At 38.9% G+C, this 18,114-nt stretch overlaps 1 pseudogene; it reads left to right on the top strand.

Annotated features, from left to right (window-relative positions):
- Nucleotides 1-3,034: 3,034 nt before the first annotated feature.
- Nucleotides 3,035-6,559, top strand: LOC109452320 (Y-box-binding protein 1; annotated as a pseudogene).
- The last annotated feature ends 11,555 nt before the right edge of the window (nt 6,560-18,114 follow it).

Raw genomic sequence — 18,114 nt, 5'->3', positions numbered from 1 at the left:
CAGGCAGGTTCACATTCACATATACACACTACACACACACACTCACAAATACACTTCTTTCAAAAGAACGTGATCTGCATCAGATTGACTCTTAACCTCCCTTGTAGCACAAATGTGATGATATAAATGAAACATAAAAAGAAATTCACCATCATCCCACCACCCTTTCTAATAACTATTTTCTTCTTTCTTTCTTTCTTTCTTTCTTTCTTTCTTTCTTTCTTTCTTTCTTTCTTTCTTTCTTTCTTTCTTTCTTTCTTTCTTTCTTTCTTCCTTCCTTCCTTCCTTCCTTCCTTCCTTCCTTTCTTTTCTTTTCTTTCTAAATTTTTTTCCTTTCTCTTCCTTTTCAAAAAAAATCTGGTTTTATATTTATTTTTTCCCTCCCGGGGAAAGATCCAGGAAACAAACCTTTTGAATGAATGAGTAATAAGTGCTATTTTTCCCTTTGAAGATTAAGGGCAAAATTTGAAACACTGTATACTCATAGTTCTCCTTTTGATTACACCAGTCACCTTCTCCTCTTGGCCTTGTGCTGTAGTCCGATACATATTGCTTGCTGCCTGCCCAGGGTTGGTTTGGGGGAAATGAAAGTGGGAGAATCATATCTTTTTAATTGAAAAACTGTATTGTTTTAAACTATAAAAAGGTTTGGTGGTTGCCAGAGGGTAAGGGGGGTGGGGGGTGGGTGGTGGGAGATGAGGGTAAGGGGGATCGAATATATGGTGAGGGAAGGAGAACTGACTCTGGGTGATGAACACACAATGGGATTTATAGATGATGTAATACAGAATTGTACACCTGAAATCTATGTAATTTTACTAACAATTGTCACCTCAATAAATTTAATTAAAAAAAAAATACTATAAAAGGCAATAGTAGCCTTTCTAGAAAGTTCAGAGTTAAAGTGGCTGTCTCTCACCCTCGCACTGTGGGAATCCACTCTTTCTCCACCTCACCTTTGTGCCTCCTTCAATCTTCTCAACTGAATTTGTAATGAATATTTAATTTATAAGTTAAAAAATAAAACTACACATAAAAGTTAATAATGACAATAAAAATGTCTACCCATTATGGCTAAATTGTATTAATTTTTGTTTAAAATAATTAAAAAATAAAAATTCCAAAATTTGATAGAAAATTTCAGTTTTTAAATCAAGAAAGACTCAAAACCTTTTCCTAGCTTTGAGTGTGGATGAGACAGTTTTGAAGTTGCCACACATTATTAGATAAGATCAAGCATTGGAGGTTTTGCTTTAATAGTTTTGATAAACAGAAAGAAGAAAGGAAAAAAAATTAACATTTTGAGTGCGATCTATGTACCAGGTGCTTTCCTTAAAAAAAAAAATCCTATGAGGTGGGGATTATGCCCATCCCATAGATGAAAAAACTAAGGTTCTGAGAGATGAAGTAATTTGCTAATGAGTGATGGGCTAGACCTTTAATTAAGTCTGTCTGGCTCCAAAACCTGTTTCCTTTCCACTACCACACTTGCTGCTCCAAGTTGTTTTTGGCAGTGCATCTTGGGCCAGGCTGCTGATGGGATTCTTGTCAGTCACAGGAAAGAATGTGCCTGCATACCATCCCACACACCTGGCTAAGCGCATCTTATAAAAAAGCCCCCAACCAGAATAAAACCCTCATGATCACAGCCAGTAACGCCTTCTAAAGTGGCCTACTCCAAAACTTAGGAGTGGTCCACCAGGTTTAACACCTAACTATCCAAATCATTTTTCACTACTCCAACAGTGTCTCTATCCTTGTCAGAGGATTCTCCTTGTTACCACCCTCCCTCCTATACCTGTTGCTCTCTTCTCTCTCCCCTCTCCTGTCTGTCCTAACCCAAATCCTGACCTACCCGGGGTTACTCCCAGCCCAGGTCCCCTTCCTGCACCCTGCCCCTCAGCCATCTCTCTCCCAACTTTGTTGAGCTCCTGCCTTAATTCCACTCTGCACAATATCCCTGAGCCCTTCATTCTAGAATGTTTGGTATTGCTCTCAAATTCACTTCTGTTACTTGGCTCTTCCAGCAGAGTTTAAATTCTTCAAAATCAGTCTTTGTGTCTTATATGTCTTTCATTTTCTTCAGGAGCTAGTTTGTGGCTGGAGATGGTATGTGGTCAAAACTTATCATTTATTTTCAAGGGATAGTGTTCTTTATATCTACTGGGTCAGAAGGCCCACCACTCCTTCCACAGACATCTGTGACTCAAATGCATAGACATCCATGTTCATCTTAAATGAGGCCATACTCATTATGACATTGGGTTCACACTAGCACAGACTGTAGTGTATTTGGCCTTGATTTTGCACTGTCCCAGTTTATGCTCCAACAGGATTTGCTCTAGACAGAACTGTGAAGTAGGTCAGGCTGATCTACTGAGCCCTCTCTCTAGAGGAGGCTTCATTTAGTGGGGAATGCAGCAGACACCGCATTGAGTGATCTGCCCCACCGTCTATTTCCCCCTTCCCTTTCCCTATCAAAACGTTAGATATGCTCAGGTATCTACCGCATTCCATCATGGGATATATTTCAGGGAGCACAACCCTTTTTTCTGTCCAAAGCTCTCTCATTTAGGCTGGTGTGGGCATGTGACAAATTCTGACCTCTGAGACACAAGAGGGGGTGTTCTGGGGGCATCTGAGAAAGGTTTCATTGTTTCTAAGAGAGAAACCCAGGAGGAGAAAGTCCTTTCTTGCTTGGGACACTGTCCTGTATGGCTCTGATGCCTGAAATGCTGCAGCCACCTTGTGATCATGAGGGGAGCCATCCCATGAGGGTGGCAGAACAAATAGATGGTGTCACTAAGGTCTGTGTTGACCAACTGGGGCTGCCCTGCCCCTAGAACTCTTGTTATTTAAGGCACTTTATGTTAAAAGTTCTGATACAGAGTTAGAATGGAAGCAAGGGGGTGGGGGACAACTGGTCAGAAATGTAGGCCACGTTGATTAATGTTCATTATGTGCTGGCGAGCATTTTTAACATCGTACGGAATTTTATTCTCACTCCAATCCTATGGGAATGCTATTATTGATGATGCAACTGAGACTCAGAGTGGGTGAGAAATTTGTTCATGACCACAAGGACCAAATGTAGGAAAGTGGCACTTGAACCCAGGCACGTTTGAGAGTGGAACTCCTCCCTCCATTATGCTGTCTTACCAGGTTTGTACGCAGATGTTTGTTGAGTAAATGTCAGAAAGAAGTTTCCCATTCTGCATTTTCTGACCTTAGGGTTATAGATAATATCCCTCAGAATAAATGAATTGCTAACAGTGCAAGAAGAAGGGACTGGAGCACTAAATGCAAGCCATACTCCTAGATTTTAATTATTACCTTTGATAGGCAATATCCCTACCTTTGTTGTCTACTCAATATTCTTAAGGTGGGATTTTTTAGCCTAGTCAAATTATTATTATTTTTTTTCAGATGACGAGCCCAGAATATAAAAGGAAGAGAAAAAAAGGCCAAGATAACAACTTTTAGGTGCTATCCACATCACAGGTGTCCCCCATGCAATTACCCGCAGAATTACCAGAATGGGGGGAAAATGAGGGATGAAGAGTGCTCCAGAAGGCCAGGCTCAACAGTACTGACCTAACTGCAGGCGATGGTTCCCACCTTACTCCCTTCAGAGTCTGTGTGGGCGTCCACCACAGTATTCCAACCGTCCTCTGCAGGGAGAAGTGATTGAGCGTGCTGACAACCAGGGTGCAAGAGAACAAGGTAGACCAGTGACACAATATGTATTGAGGTTATAGACCACGATTCATAGGAGCTCTCCTCGCTAAAGACAGCCTAGAGAGGATGGCAGTAAGAAGATAAGGAAAATCAAGGAGATGAGACCGAAGGTCAGCAACCACCTCAATGTTGGCACCGCCGTAATTTCCATTACTGATGCAGACGCCCAGAAAACCCTAAACCACAAAATGGCAAAGAGACAAAAGCAGCTGCTCCATCAGCTGAAAATTCGCCAGCTCCTGAGGCTGAGAGGGCGGGACCAAGTAAATGCTGGGTTACCATTTCTACCATCATCTGGTTTCGTCATGCAACAAGAAGAAATGAACAAAAGATTGGAGCTAAAGACCTTAAGTGCTTGCTTTTTGCCCATTGACCAGATAACTAGAACTGTCTGCATTATCTATGCAGCATGGGGTTTCTATTATTTTTATCTGAAGACGTCTCCTTTAGGTAATGAAAAATGTGTTTTTTAATTTAAAAACAAAAAGCCTGTTTTTTTCTCAATACACCTTTAAAGGTTTTTAAATTTCATATCTGGTCAAGTTGAGATTTTTGAGAACTTCATTTTTAATTTGTAATAAAAGTTTACAACTTGATGTTTTTCAAGAAAGTCAACAAACTGCAAGCACCTGTTAATAAAGGTCTTAATTAAGAAGAAAAAAAAAAGAATCCCAGGAAGGGAGAGTGGAACAACTCCAAGACATAAGTACACAATTTTGTGTGATTCAGAGAGGTTCAAAGAAAACTACAACATTATCAATAGCAACCACAACAATACCCACTGCGGCAAAATAAAAAACAAAAACTAACCTGCCAAAAAAATGTGATTTTTGAGCAACCTTAATTGTTATTATTAATTGAACAACAATTATAGTAGAATCCACTAGCTTATTTTATTTGACATGGAGACTAGGGTAAGGAAGAATAAGCAGGAGAAATTACAAAATATTACCAAGTATGTTTTAAAATCATAATGTATAGATGGTTAACATTCATGAAAACAACCCTTCCACATTTGTATTCGCAGAAACTCTCCTGGTTTCTGGCACATAATAAGTGGTATTGATAAGTTGTTAAGAGCAGAACTTTGGATCTCTTACTAACTTCCTAATCTTGGAAAAACTTTTGAATTGGCCTATAAGAAATTTCTAGTTTTCTAGGTCAAAAATCACATGAACTTCCATTTTAACAGGTCAAAATTAGGCAACTATCAGCAATTTCATATGATTTAAACTAATACTTAATCTCCTTAAATTTTGATTTCCTCATCTATTAAATGGAGATAATAATATAATCTTTCTCATGGATTGCTGTGGTGATTAAATTAATTTAACGCATATAAAGCTTGTAGCCTTGTGCCTGACAACTGCCCATTGAATGCTAGCTATTATTATTATTGTCATTGCTATTATTATGTCAAAAATGTAAATTGAATGAATCTGTGCATGCATAAATGGAAAATAATTTAAAATTAATGCCATTCTTCAACCAACTGAATGGGAGAAAGTGTTTGCAAATCATATATCTGATAAGGGGTTAATACCCAAAATATATTTAAAAAACTCATATAACTCAATAGCAAAATAAAAAACAACAACAAATACAATCTGACTTAAAAAATGGGCAGAACATCTAAATAGACAATTTTTTTTCCAAAAAAAGACATACAGGTGGCCAACAGGTACATGAAAAGATGCTCAGTATCACTAATCATCAGGGAAATGCAAATCAAAACCACAATGAGCTATCTATCATCTCACACCTGTTAGATTGGCTATTGTCATAAAGACAAGAAATAACAAGTGTTGTCAAGAATGTGGAGAAAAGGGAACACTTGTGCACTGTTGGTGGGAATGTAAATTGGTGCAGTTACTATAGAAAACAGTATGGAGGTGCCTCAAAAAATTAAAAATAGAACTACCATATGATCCAGCAATTCCATTTCTGGGTATTTATCTGAAGAAAATGAAAACACTAATTTGAAAAGATGGATGCACCCCCATAATCATTGTAGGCAATGCATGGAAACAATGTAAATGTTCATTGAAGTGTGAATAGGTAAAGAACATGTGGTATATATGTATTCAATGGAATGTTATTCAGCCATACAAATATGAAATCTTACCTTTTGTAAGAACACAGATGGACCCTTAAGGCATTATGCTAAGTAAAATAAGACAGAAAAAAGATATTATCTCACACATGCGGAATCTAAAACACAAAACAAAACAAACAAAAAACAAGTTCACTGATACAGACAAAAGATTGGTGGTTGCCTGAGGTTGCAGGTGTGTGTGTGGGAGGCAAACAAAATGGGTGAAGGGACTCAAAAGGTACAAATTTCTAGTTATAAAATGAATAAGTCATAGGGATGTAATATACAGCATAGTGGCGATAGTTAATAATACTGTATTGTACCAGGGGTGCCAAAAAATGTATACAAGTGGACACTTTTGTCAGCGTTGCTTAAGCAGTAAGTTCTCTGTAATCAGAAGTGTCTGGACGCTGATGGTAACCACTTTGAGCACCTCTTGTAATTGCAGAAGTCAAACGTGACTTGTATTCATCTTTTGTTATTGGTATGTATTGAGTATTACAATTTTAATAGTTTTTTCCTTTCTTAAAATGTGTATACATTTTTTGGGTACCCTCTGTATATTTGAAAGGAGCTAGCAGAGTGTGTCTTAAAAGATTTCATCACAAGAAAAAACATTTGTAATCATATATGGTGACGGATGCTTACTGGACTTACTGTGGTGGTCATTATTGCATTATACACTTGAAACTAACATAATGTTATGTCAATTACACCTCAGTAAAAAAATCAATGCCACTATTATCCTGATGAAAATAATTAAAAATTTCTTGAATCTGATATTAAAGGATGACATGATCCTAAATCCTGGTCCTGGTGTTGTGGCTTTGTATGAAGATTCCACTCTACCCTTTTTCCCTAGGGAGCAGGAGGGCCACAATGACACAGAGAAACTTAACAAAATGGCCCAACTTTCCCCCAAGTAGCCAATAGCCAACCAGTTGTTTTTCACTCTTTGAATTTTGGTACACACTAGTAATTTTGCTTTTATTATCCATTATAGTGATTTAACAAGATGTTAGATTTCCTTCACTTCCGTGATAAGTCTCAACGATGCTCTCTTGGGGGCCAGATGCCTTTGGCACTGCTCCATCAAATGCTTTGCAGTCTAAAACTTTCCATGATGAACTGTGAGCTATATGTGGCAGTGTTTCTGGGACCCAGTGGACTGAGAACTGTGGCAGAAATGCCAGCTGCAGGAGACTTCATCTCCCAGTCAGATGTCTAGATTTTGCCTGAAGTGTTTGATTTTCATTTGGATGTTTAGCATTATTGAGTAACTCTCTCAGCTTTCTCGGCTTCCAACATTTGTTTAAAGAGAGTTAATAATTGGAAAGTACCCTATCACTAATCTGGCCCTTGGGAATAAAAGCATCTATTATGATGGCCCAGAAGTGGTGCCTCCTAACTGAAGCCGCTTTCAACATTCCACTGAGGCTTTAAAGTATCCATGCAAGAACATTGTATTTTAATATAATGAGGACCCTGAATGCTAACCAACTGAAATCTCAGTCTTACATTTTATTATCAAATTGCTAAACCCATATGGGCAAACATGTAGCAGACACATACAGACTTAGTTCTAAATTAGTTGCAAAGTTGGCACTTGTTTTGCTTAATCTTTACTTGAACCAAAACGGTTTAAGAGAAGCCAAAAATGCTGAGTTTAGTCCTTAGGGAAAATGGGCTAGAAGACTCTCATGCTATGGAAATTCTCTCACAGCCTTACATGGGAGCAAGAATGAACTTCAAATTTAATCTTGTTTGTGGAGAAAACAAATTCATTCCTCCACCGTTAAAAATGCAGAATATAATATTTTTGTTAGCATTTGACTTTGGGGGTCCTTATTTGGCATTGTGTAGCAATGTACGAAATTGTGTCTCAAAAACTATGTAAATCTCAAGTGTGGCAGGATACTCGTTCTTTCAGTGAGTGTTCCTTGGTGGGCTTCTTACAGCTTAGGGGTAGGGTGGGACTGTAGTGTTGCAGGAACTTCGGTGAGACTGAACATTATAAGCCACGTGGAATCAGGAACCGTGTTCACCTCATTCTCTTTGCAGCCCCAATGCTAAGTCCTACCCCCAGCACGTAGTAGGTACTCACTGAGCATTTCTGAATGAATGAGTGAATGAATGAATAAAAGAATTCTCATAGATGATCCGAGGATCCACAAGCTTCTCAGATATGGAACCAACGTTTCTGACATTCTTTTCTCTAATGAGATTTGGAATCTGTGTTTGTGTAGTTCTTCTCTTATTCAGGAATCTGAGGCATATGGCCACTAGCTTGTAAGGGAGGCCACTGAGTCGGCAACAATTAAAAACATCACTCTATTTTCGCTACTGCCTGGTAGAACAATCATTATGGCTTCACTGAAAAGAGAGCCTGCGCACCCCTCCCCCAAAAGACCTCTCATGACTTGTTCCCAGCATGGAGCTGGAAGGTGCCTGGGGGTCCTGAAAGTTATTGCTAAGGGGCCATAACTCATTCTTTATTTGTGTCTCTGTGTGTGTTAAATTAACTGATACTCTGTGTATGTATATGTAAGTTGTGTGTGTGTGTGTGTGTGTGTCGGTGGGAGGGTGCTCTGGAATTTTGAAGTCGAAGGAGGGACCTTATGCTTGTACAGGATTCCCCTTATACTCTCCATTCCCCCAGAGGTAAAACTTAAACTAAGCTGAGGTCACAGCCCTTCATCAGGCCCTGCTGGCTTTGATGCCTTTTATGTAGGTGTGGGATTCTCAGTTCCCCCAGCAAGTTGAAGGGAGCTATAGAAGGAACCCTAAACAAAAAGTGGAAGGGTATAAGGGAGAAATCCAAGTGATTTTACTGGAAAGAGAAGTGTTGGCAGAAGTTCCCAGAAGAGCCACAATCAAACATGGTTTCTACACAATGGTTCTTAACATATCTGCCTTCAGTCTGGAGCCAGCAGTATGACACCACGGTGCTATGCCAATCCAGGATGGGATCAATGCCCTGAGCTGTTCCATAGAAAGTCCTGTCACGTATAGGACTCAGCAGGTGGACTGAGGACCAGTCCACTCTGGCTCAATCCCAGGGTTAGTCCAGCTCACCGAGGGGGCAGGGATTCAGGGAGCCCTTGACAAAAAGTAAAGAAGCCTGGAGGCTGGTGCCATGTTCTGAGGGTCTGGGGGGAGACAGTAGGTGGTGGGCAAGGCAGACAAGCTGACCAGAGGATCTCAAGGCAGTGAGAGCTTCCATAGGACTCCTGACAATCCCTCCAAAACTCTGAGGCTCTGGCAAGACAAAAAGTGGGCAGCAGGGAGCTACCGTGTTTCCCCGAAAATAAGACCTAGCCAGACAATCACCTCTAATGCGTCTTTTGGAGAAAAAATTAACATAAGACCTGGTCTTATATTATGTTAGATAAAACCCGGTCTTATATTATAGTAAAATAAGACTGGGTTAAAACCCGGTCTTATATTATAGTAAAATAAGACTGGGTTTTATATTAATTTTTGCTCCAAAAGACGCATTAGAGCTGATTGTCCAGCTAGATCTTATTTTCGTGGAAACATGATACATCCAGTAGAGGAGGTCAGCAGGTAGAAGTAGAAATGTGATCTCTAAGGACTGATGCTTAATGGAAAGAGCAAAGAAAGCTTCTGGGTTCTGAGAAATCAGAATCCTAGGCAGGAGCTGGGACAGAAATTCAGACACAACAGATCTTGAGCTCTGTTTCCAGAACTGGCCATAAAAATATCAATAGCTAGTGGAAGCATACTTACCTATATATGGGCTTTGCATTAGATACTTTATAATGATGGCTTCATTCAATATTCACAAATCTCATGCCATAGGTAAAATTTTCAGACGAAGAAACCGAGACTTAAAGAGGTTAAAAAACTTACCCAAAGTCACAGAAACTGGTAGATGGGGGAGCTGGGACTTAACTCCATATCTGTAGCTCTATGGACTATGGGTTACCCATTATACTACACAGCATAGTGGAAGCTTGGTCAGGGGAGCAGCGAGGGGCAAGGTGAAGGGCAACTGGGGTCAGTCCAATCCTGCAGCGATGTTCACACACCTCATGTCATTTAACCTTCACAGTGTCCTTGTTCGCATTTTGTTTTTTGGTTATTTTTTCCAGATGAGGGATCCAAAACATATAGAGACTAAGTGGCTTGCCTAAAATCACACAGGAAGGGAGCAATAACCCAATTAATGGGACTGGGGTACATGTCAGAGCAAAACCAACAGCAAGACTGCCCTGAGGCTGATGTGCCATTGGGGAAAAATGTAATACCTGCTATACATTCAGGCCCCTTTAATCTGAAACCTGAGTTAGTAAAGGTCCTCTAGAATAGAGAGCAATTTTGAAGACACACAACTTCAAGGAGTCTGACTTCCTGTAAGAAGAGTAAGGAGTGGCTTTCACCCGATATAACCCAACGATGCATTTATTCTTCATAACAAATGAGTCATGGATTTAGTCCTTACATTGAGTTGAACACCTTACACCCATCTCTCTGCTCAAAGGCAGCTAAATCAGTAGGTGCTATTGTGGAGTAAGTGAAAGCTAATTTTAACTTTAGCATACGTGTCATTTCTTCTGAGTTCTCTAAACTTGGGTATAATTTATTACTCATAAGCTAAGAGACTTAGGCAGGTTATGTCACGTCCTTATAAAAAAGGTTGTAAAACTCTGACTTCTTGTACTTGTATGTACAATTGAGTGAGTGGTAAAGATTTAACATAATATCAGAGTATCATAGGATTAGAAACTATGTATCAAGGAAAAATCAATCTATCAACAAATGTTTTTTGACTGCCTACTCTGGGTCCTATCTTGTCTCAGCCTGGTGGCTGTAAGGTCATTTGGAGAGGTCATTTAGCCTAGTGCTTCTTTAACTATTTGTGAAGAAAAACCATTAAAAAAATTTCAATCCATTATTGACCAATATTTTTTAATGTAAAATAAAACTGGGTTATGAGAAAAATGATCACATAATTTCATGTCTATATGCAATAATATAGAATTTTATAAAATATAAGATTATAGAATTTTATAAAATATAATATAATTTTATAAAATATAAGAGTGCTAAAAAAGTTTATAAACACTCAATTTTTGTACTTTTCTCATTGCAACAACAGTTCATGGACTGGTCCACAGAACACCTTTCGAGTAGCACTGATTTAAACCAGGCATGACCACCCTGAAACCACCTCAACAACTGAAAAATCAGCTCTTGCTGCTTTTTTCTTCAATTGTTATTGTTTTTTTTAACATATCATGGTAATGGAATTTCTAATGCTTGTTGAAATTCTTAAACAAGCTCTTTGATTCAAGGTAAACCACACTTTCCTAACTAAGAAATAAGGTAGAAATGCTTCCTTCAAAGATCAACCTATAAAAGGCAAATAAAGAATGAAAGAAGGAAATGTAAACTATAACACCAAACTGAGGGAAAATATGAGGCCAGCGCTATGCTTGAGAGGGAGGATCACAAATAATCAAAAACCTTCCTTCAGAGGAAAACTTAGACTTACAGATAGTTACAAAAGAAGTATCCGACTGTGTGAAATTCACATAGATACAGAACGAAGAAATCTATTTTTATAGAACTGTCCTTTCTGGCACTGTTCTTGATGCTGTGGCAGAAAACATATTCATAAGAACTTTTTTTTTCTTTGACTTGTAATGAAGTTAACAGAGCATTTTGGCAAGAGTAAAAAAGGGCACAAAAACTCATGAGATCAAATTCTTCTTTTCCCTAGATACTGAACCAGGAGCAAAAGCCAGAAAAGACAAAGAAAAAGTAAGGAGAGATAAACTTAATTTGTTTTAAAGACATTAACTACATAGACAAAAATTCTAAATGTGAAAGTCAAATTCTAAAATCCCAATTTCTAAGAAGTGTCTAGAAGTAAAAAGTTCCTCACCCTAATTAATAAACAATAGTCTGTTTCACTTTTAATCTGACTCAAAGTATTTAAGAATGGAACTTGCAAATAGTAGGTGATATTTTTCAGTTCATATTGATGAATTAGAAGAGACAAAATTCTGAGTGTTGTGGTTGTGTATTAGTACACAATAAACCAACGCTAAAATCAGTGGCTTAAAACAACAACTCTTTATTTGCTCATGGTTCAGCAATCTGGGCTGGGTTCAGCTGTGCACTTCTGCTGGTCTCCGCTGGGGTTTCTCATGCAGGTGCCTTTACTGGATGGTTTAAATGGGGCTGTAATAAGCTGGCTTTACTCATGTGCCTTGCATGGTCTCACATATTCCAGGACCTCTTTCTACATATCTCTTTTCTCCAGCAGGCTAGTTGGACTTCCTTACAGCATGGAATCTGATTTCCAAGAGGGAGAATTCTAAGATGACAAGTGCTTATCAAATTTCTGCTTGCATCACACTTGCTAATGTCTTATTTGCCAAAGCAAGTCACATGACCAAACTCAGATTCAATGTGGAAGGCACAACACAAAGGCAGGAATTCTCAGAGGCATGGTTCACTGGAGGCCACCAATGTAATGGTCCATCATAAAATAATAAAAGAATGTTTTTAATAAAAATGATTTTTAAATTATGTAAATACAGATTCTGTTTTTCTGAATAAGGCAGAGTAGGTTACCTGGAAAATACAGCTGATATTCTAGAGATTTATAAGATAACACCCATATTTGGGGATGTTTTAATGGCTTGTGGGGCTATTAAAACTCACCAGATTAGACCAACCAAGCCAAACGCTGAATCCACAAATATTTACTGAGCACCCTTTGAGGCATTATTACTATGCAGACTGGTATGGATTTTCTTGTATTCAGAATACCTGAAATGGAGTTGGAGAATACAAATAGTGAAAATAATGTTGGAAACAAGAGTAAGACAGAATATAAGTGCTAAATTGTTCCATACAGAATATAAAGTAGTAAAGAATTTCAAACCTTTAGTTGTACCTCATTCTGATGAGGCTTTCAACTCATAAAGACATGATCTAAGAGTTGGAATAATCAATTAATAATCCAAGCCTGAGCATGCAGACTTGATGATAGCTACCATCTGGCTCTATTGGTCCTCCTCTCAGGGGTGGAAGACACTGGCTTCATGAATGCAGAGAACAAAGGAAATCAGCCACCTGAGACTTTCTCAAATCTGAGTTCTTGTACTTTGAAAACGCTGGTGCCTTGCAGGTCAACTTTGAAGCATCTGTCTAGTTCTTTTTGTCTTTAGCAATTTACAATCTGACCATAGTGCTTCATTCAGCTGCACTGGGAGAGGGTGACAGCTGAATAGTTGTCTGAATGATGGAGAATGTGATGGCATTTAGAGCAAAGTGAGGTACTGAAGAGCAAGGAAAAAGGAATACTGATTCAACACCTACTTGTATTCTAGACACTCTGCTAGACTCTGGGGCTGAAAAATGAATTAAACTTGGTGCCTGAACAAAAAGAGTTAATAGTCTAATAAGTAGGCAGATCTAAATGCTACAATAGAGGCATGAATAGTGTGCTGTACAAATACAGTTACAGGTGTGGCCAACTCGGAGAGCAAAGGAAGAGTTTTGGGTAAGGCTAAGGAAAGCCTGTCAAATAAGGTGATGCCTGAGGTAAATTTTGAAGAATTAATTGTGGTTATACAAGTTCCTAAGGTGGAGAAAGGCATTCTTGACAGAAGATATAGCCATGTGCAAAGTCATGGAGACACAATGAGGAATGGAAAATTGATGAGGATGGAGAATAATGAAGGCAAGTGAAAGAAATAGGGCAGAAAGGAAGGCTAGGGCCAACTTACAAACCACCCTACTAAGGATTTTAGACTTTATCCCAAGTGATCAGAAACATTAAATGGTGTTAATCAGACATATGATTACATTTACATTCTAGTAACAGCACTGCCCAATAGAAATTTCTGTGAAGATGAAAATGTTCAATCATCTTCTCTGTTCGGTACGATAACCACTAACCACATGTGGCTGTTGAGCACTTGAAATGCAGCGGTGTGACTGAGGAACTAAATTTTGTTTTCAAAGATTTTTATTAAAATATAGCTAACATGCAATATTATTATTAGTTTCAGGTGTACACAGTAATTATTCAAAATTTACATACCTAAAGAAATGATCACAAGTCCAGCAACAATCTGACATTTACAATGCTATCGCAATATTACTGACTGTATTTCCCATCCTGCACATTACATCTCCATGACTTATTTGTTTTATATCCGAAAATTTTGAACCTGTTATTACCCTTCACCTTTCCCCCCTTTTTTAAATTTTCAATTACAGTTGACATTCAATACTTTTTAATATTAATTTCAGGTGTACAGCATAGTGGTTAGACATTTGTATAATTTAAGAAGTGATCTCCCTGGCCAGTCTAGTACCCACCTAGCACTATACATAGATATCACCGTATTATTGACTACATTCCCTATGCTTTGCTTTACATCTTCATGACTATTTTGTAACTACTAATTTTTACTTCTCAATGCCTTCACATTTTTCACCCTGTCACCCATTCCCCCTCCCATCTATCACCCCAGTAAATCTAGTACCCATCTGACAACATGCATAATTATTACCATATTATTGACTATATCCCTTATGTTATACCCTACATCCCCATGACTACTTTGTAATAACCAATTTGTACTTCTTAATTCCTCCCTCCCCCTTTATTTAACCTATTCCCAACCCCCCTTCCATCTGGCAACCATAAAAATGCTCTCTGTATCTATGCATTTGCTTCTGTTTTGTTTGTTTATTTTGTTCTTTAGATTCCACATATGAGTATAAGCAAAGTCAAATTACATCTGTCTTTCGATGTCTGACATACTTCACTCAGCACAATACCCTCCAGGTCCTTCCATGCTGCCTCAGATTGCAAGAACCCATTCCCTTCCATGGCTGAGCAATATTCCATTGTATATATGTACCACTTACTCTTTATCCCCTCCTGGGAGGGAACCTGCTGCAGGCCAAGTTCTGCTGCAGTCTGTGCTTGGCATGAGCCACAAAGCAGTCTGCAGATGGCTGCCACCTGCACTGGACTTGGAGTTGCCTTGAGAGGCCAAGTCATGAACCAAGGCCAGCTGCCACTGGTGACAAGCTTAGGGCTGCTCAGTCAGAGGTATGGGACATGCTGAAGCCAGATGCTTCCTGTTTGGGATTTGTTAACCTTTGAGAAATTTTAGGAATATCTGCAGCATGAGGCAATGCAGGCCGTTTATACAGAAAAGCTACTGGAAGCGCCTTGGGTGTGCCTAAAGGTGGGGTGGGGTGTGGTCTCAGGTAATCACTAGGTGGGGCAAACAAAAGGTGATAGCCAACTTGATGGAGACTCAGATATGGTTTCTGCCTGTGTCTGCACGCAGGGAGGAGGGCTCAACAAAGAAATAATGGCTTCCACCAGTTACTCCATCAGGAAGAAAGCTGACCCACTGGCCCTCACCCCAAAGCTAGACAATTCAGTTCCTCCCCATATGTCCCTGGGACTTTTCGAGCGGCTGCCCCAGCACTGGAGCTCAGAGTGAATGAGTCTGTCAGTAAATAAGTCCATGTGCAGTCCCTTTAAGAGGAGCTCCTGGGAGTGCAGCTGCTCTCCGTCTCACTCAGCCACAATCTCTGCTGTTTTTCACAGCCAGAAATTGTGGGGACTTCTCTCCCTGGCTCTGAAACCCTGGGCTGGGGAGAGGCTAGGACTACTTGCTCCTCAGGGGAAACCTCTGCAGCTGAGCTATCTCTGAGTTTTAATCATCACATGCATGTGTGGGACCAGCCGTCTCCTCATCTCTGCCCTTTCCACCAGTCTCGAGGTGGCTTCTTCTGTATAGCCTTAGTTGTAGGGCTTCTATTCAGCTAGATCGCAGGTGGTTCTCAATAATGGTTGTTCTGTGGTTTGGTTGTAATTGATGTGGTGCTGAAAGGAGGTGAGCACAGCATTTACCTACTCTGCCATCTTGACCAGAAAGCCTGAGGAACAACATTTTTAAGTTTTTAATTTAAATTTAAATAGCCACATGTGGCTCTTGGATACTATATTGGACAGCTCAGTTCTAGAAAAGTCCCTCTAGCTGCAGTGTGGAGGATGGATTGGATGAGGGCAAGACCGGAGGGAGTTAGAAGACTTTTAACAATTTAGGTATAAAACAATGTGGACTCAAATTAAGGCTGAGGCCATGGGAATGGAGTTGAGATGACTAACTTGAGAACTACTTAGGAAATGAACCGAATTTGTTGTCTTATTTGATAAGAGGGAGGAGCCCTGATCATGAGAAGAAGATGGGTACTTGGGAGTAGGGACAAATAAGTTCACTTAAGAGGATGAAATCAAATCCAGAGGCTATGGAGCTTGGACTGACATGGTAGGCAGTAGGAACTTGATCTTGCTTGTAATGTTGGTCTTTCTTTACTATGCAAGATAGTAAGCCAGAGAGACTGGAGGCAGAGAAAACAGCTGGGAACTTGATCTTTGCATGGCTGAGGATGGTCTGGACTAAGGTAGAGATAACAGGGGGGTAGATAAATAGGTGAATTAAGACTAGTAGTAATCAATGTCATTTAAACATAAGGGATTACAGAATAAGAACAGTCAATGAGAAATTCATGTTTTTTAGTCTGATAAAGAAAAGGAAAGGAAAGAGAATTAATGATTGTTAAGCACCTATCAACTAGGTGCAATGCTAGATATTTTCACAGAAATCTTATCTATGGGATACTAGACAGATTGGTATTATCACTGATGGAAATGGATTGTCCAAGGAGGGGGCATGTTAGTAGAGTTCCACTGCATATATTTTGAATATGATTTTTATCCTAAGTGGAAGGTCTACTTTTTCTTTGTATTTTTTGTTAATGAGTTAGGAAAGAGAATTAGTATGTATAGACAGTGAGATTTAAAAAACAAAATCTACTTAACTACTTACATGGTATATTTGACTAATGAGTAGGCTTAAGAGATTTCTTTGATAATGGGTAGTTTCAAGGTACTAGATCTGATATTATTTTATTTGCTGCACCATATAAATGGGAATAGCTAGAAGGACTTTGTCCTTCAAAGTCAACAGGAAAATATTTTAAAGAATGTTAAGCAAAAAAGAGTGCAAGCATCAGGCAACAGCTCAATCAAACAGGTGTCTCATGATATTACTCCAGATAAATCCAAGTAAACCCAGTTCAATATTCCAGCATAGTTTAAAAATTAAACAATAAGCCTACTTAGGTTATGAGATGATAAAATCAGAAGTTTGCCAAAATTTATGACCCATGTGATAGCTTAGTTTTAGGGCCTCAGTTAACTTCTTATTTACCATTGAACATTTAATTATGAGGATCTTCTTCCTGTTCACATATGTGTAAAAATATTAATTCAAACAATAATAATTCAATCAAAAGTACTAGTTAAGATAACACTAACTACTTAACAGATAATCCTCTGAATCTAAGTGGCTTAAGTCAATGAAAGTATATTTTTCATTAAATAACAGTCTAGTACAGGGGAGTGTGGGGCAAACTTCCACATGGGACCCAGGTTCCTTCCATCTTGTGGCTCTCCGTCTCCTAAGGCCTCAGAGCCCTTTTTCTCCTAGCAGGAAAAGAGATAAAGCATGAAGGATCACACAAGAGGTTTTTATGGACCACTTCTCACTTTTCATCAACTCAAAATCAGTCATGTGATCCCAGTTTGCTGCAAGTAGGGTGGAAAATGATTCCTTGGGCAGGCAGTTTCTTCTCAGAACAACTTTACACTATGGAAGGGGATTACCAATTCTTAGTAGACAGCTAATCACTTCTATCTCACCATTCCATATTAAACTGATAGTCCTCATGAGTCTGGTATTTCTTTTCCTCATCTCTTCATATTATTTCTATACCACTAATTCAGTCCCTCTCTCATCTCCTCCCATGTCCTCAACCTTATGCATGTAATTTAACTCATATTTTCCAGTTGTTTTATAGAGCCTGGCTGTCTAAACAGCTGTGTTCAAAATCCCCTTTGGAATTCTATGAAAAAAAACCACAACACTGTATGGGATAAAGAAATAACGAGTAAGTTTCATGTCTATAATTAGGTACTCTATAAATCTGAAGTAAAAATGTACAGAAATGAACAAGTTGGATCTACATTGCCTTCTAAGAACTAAATATTGAAGTTAGCACCCCCATTTGTTCTATAAACTGCTCAGCATTAAGAAGGCTACTAAAGAACATTAAGGGATGAGAGATTTCAGTGATTACATAGCTTAAAAAATTATTAGACCTATGTTCTAGGGCTCAAGTGAAATTAATTCAATCTGAATTTTGAC

This window comes from Rhinolophus sinicus, linkage group LG09 (assembly GCF_036562045.2).
Source record: "Rhinolophus sinicus isolate RSC01 linkage group LG09, ASM3656204v1, whole genome shotgun sequence".
Taxonomy (NCBI): Eukaryota; Metazoa; Chordata; class Mammalia; order Chiroptera; family Rhinolophidae; genus Rhinolophus; species Rhinolophus sinicus.
This window is presented reverse-complemented; position numbering and strand designations above follow the sequence as displayed.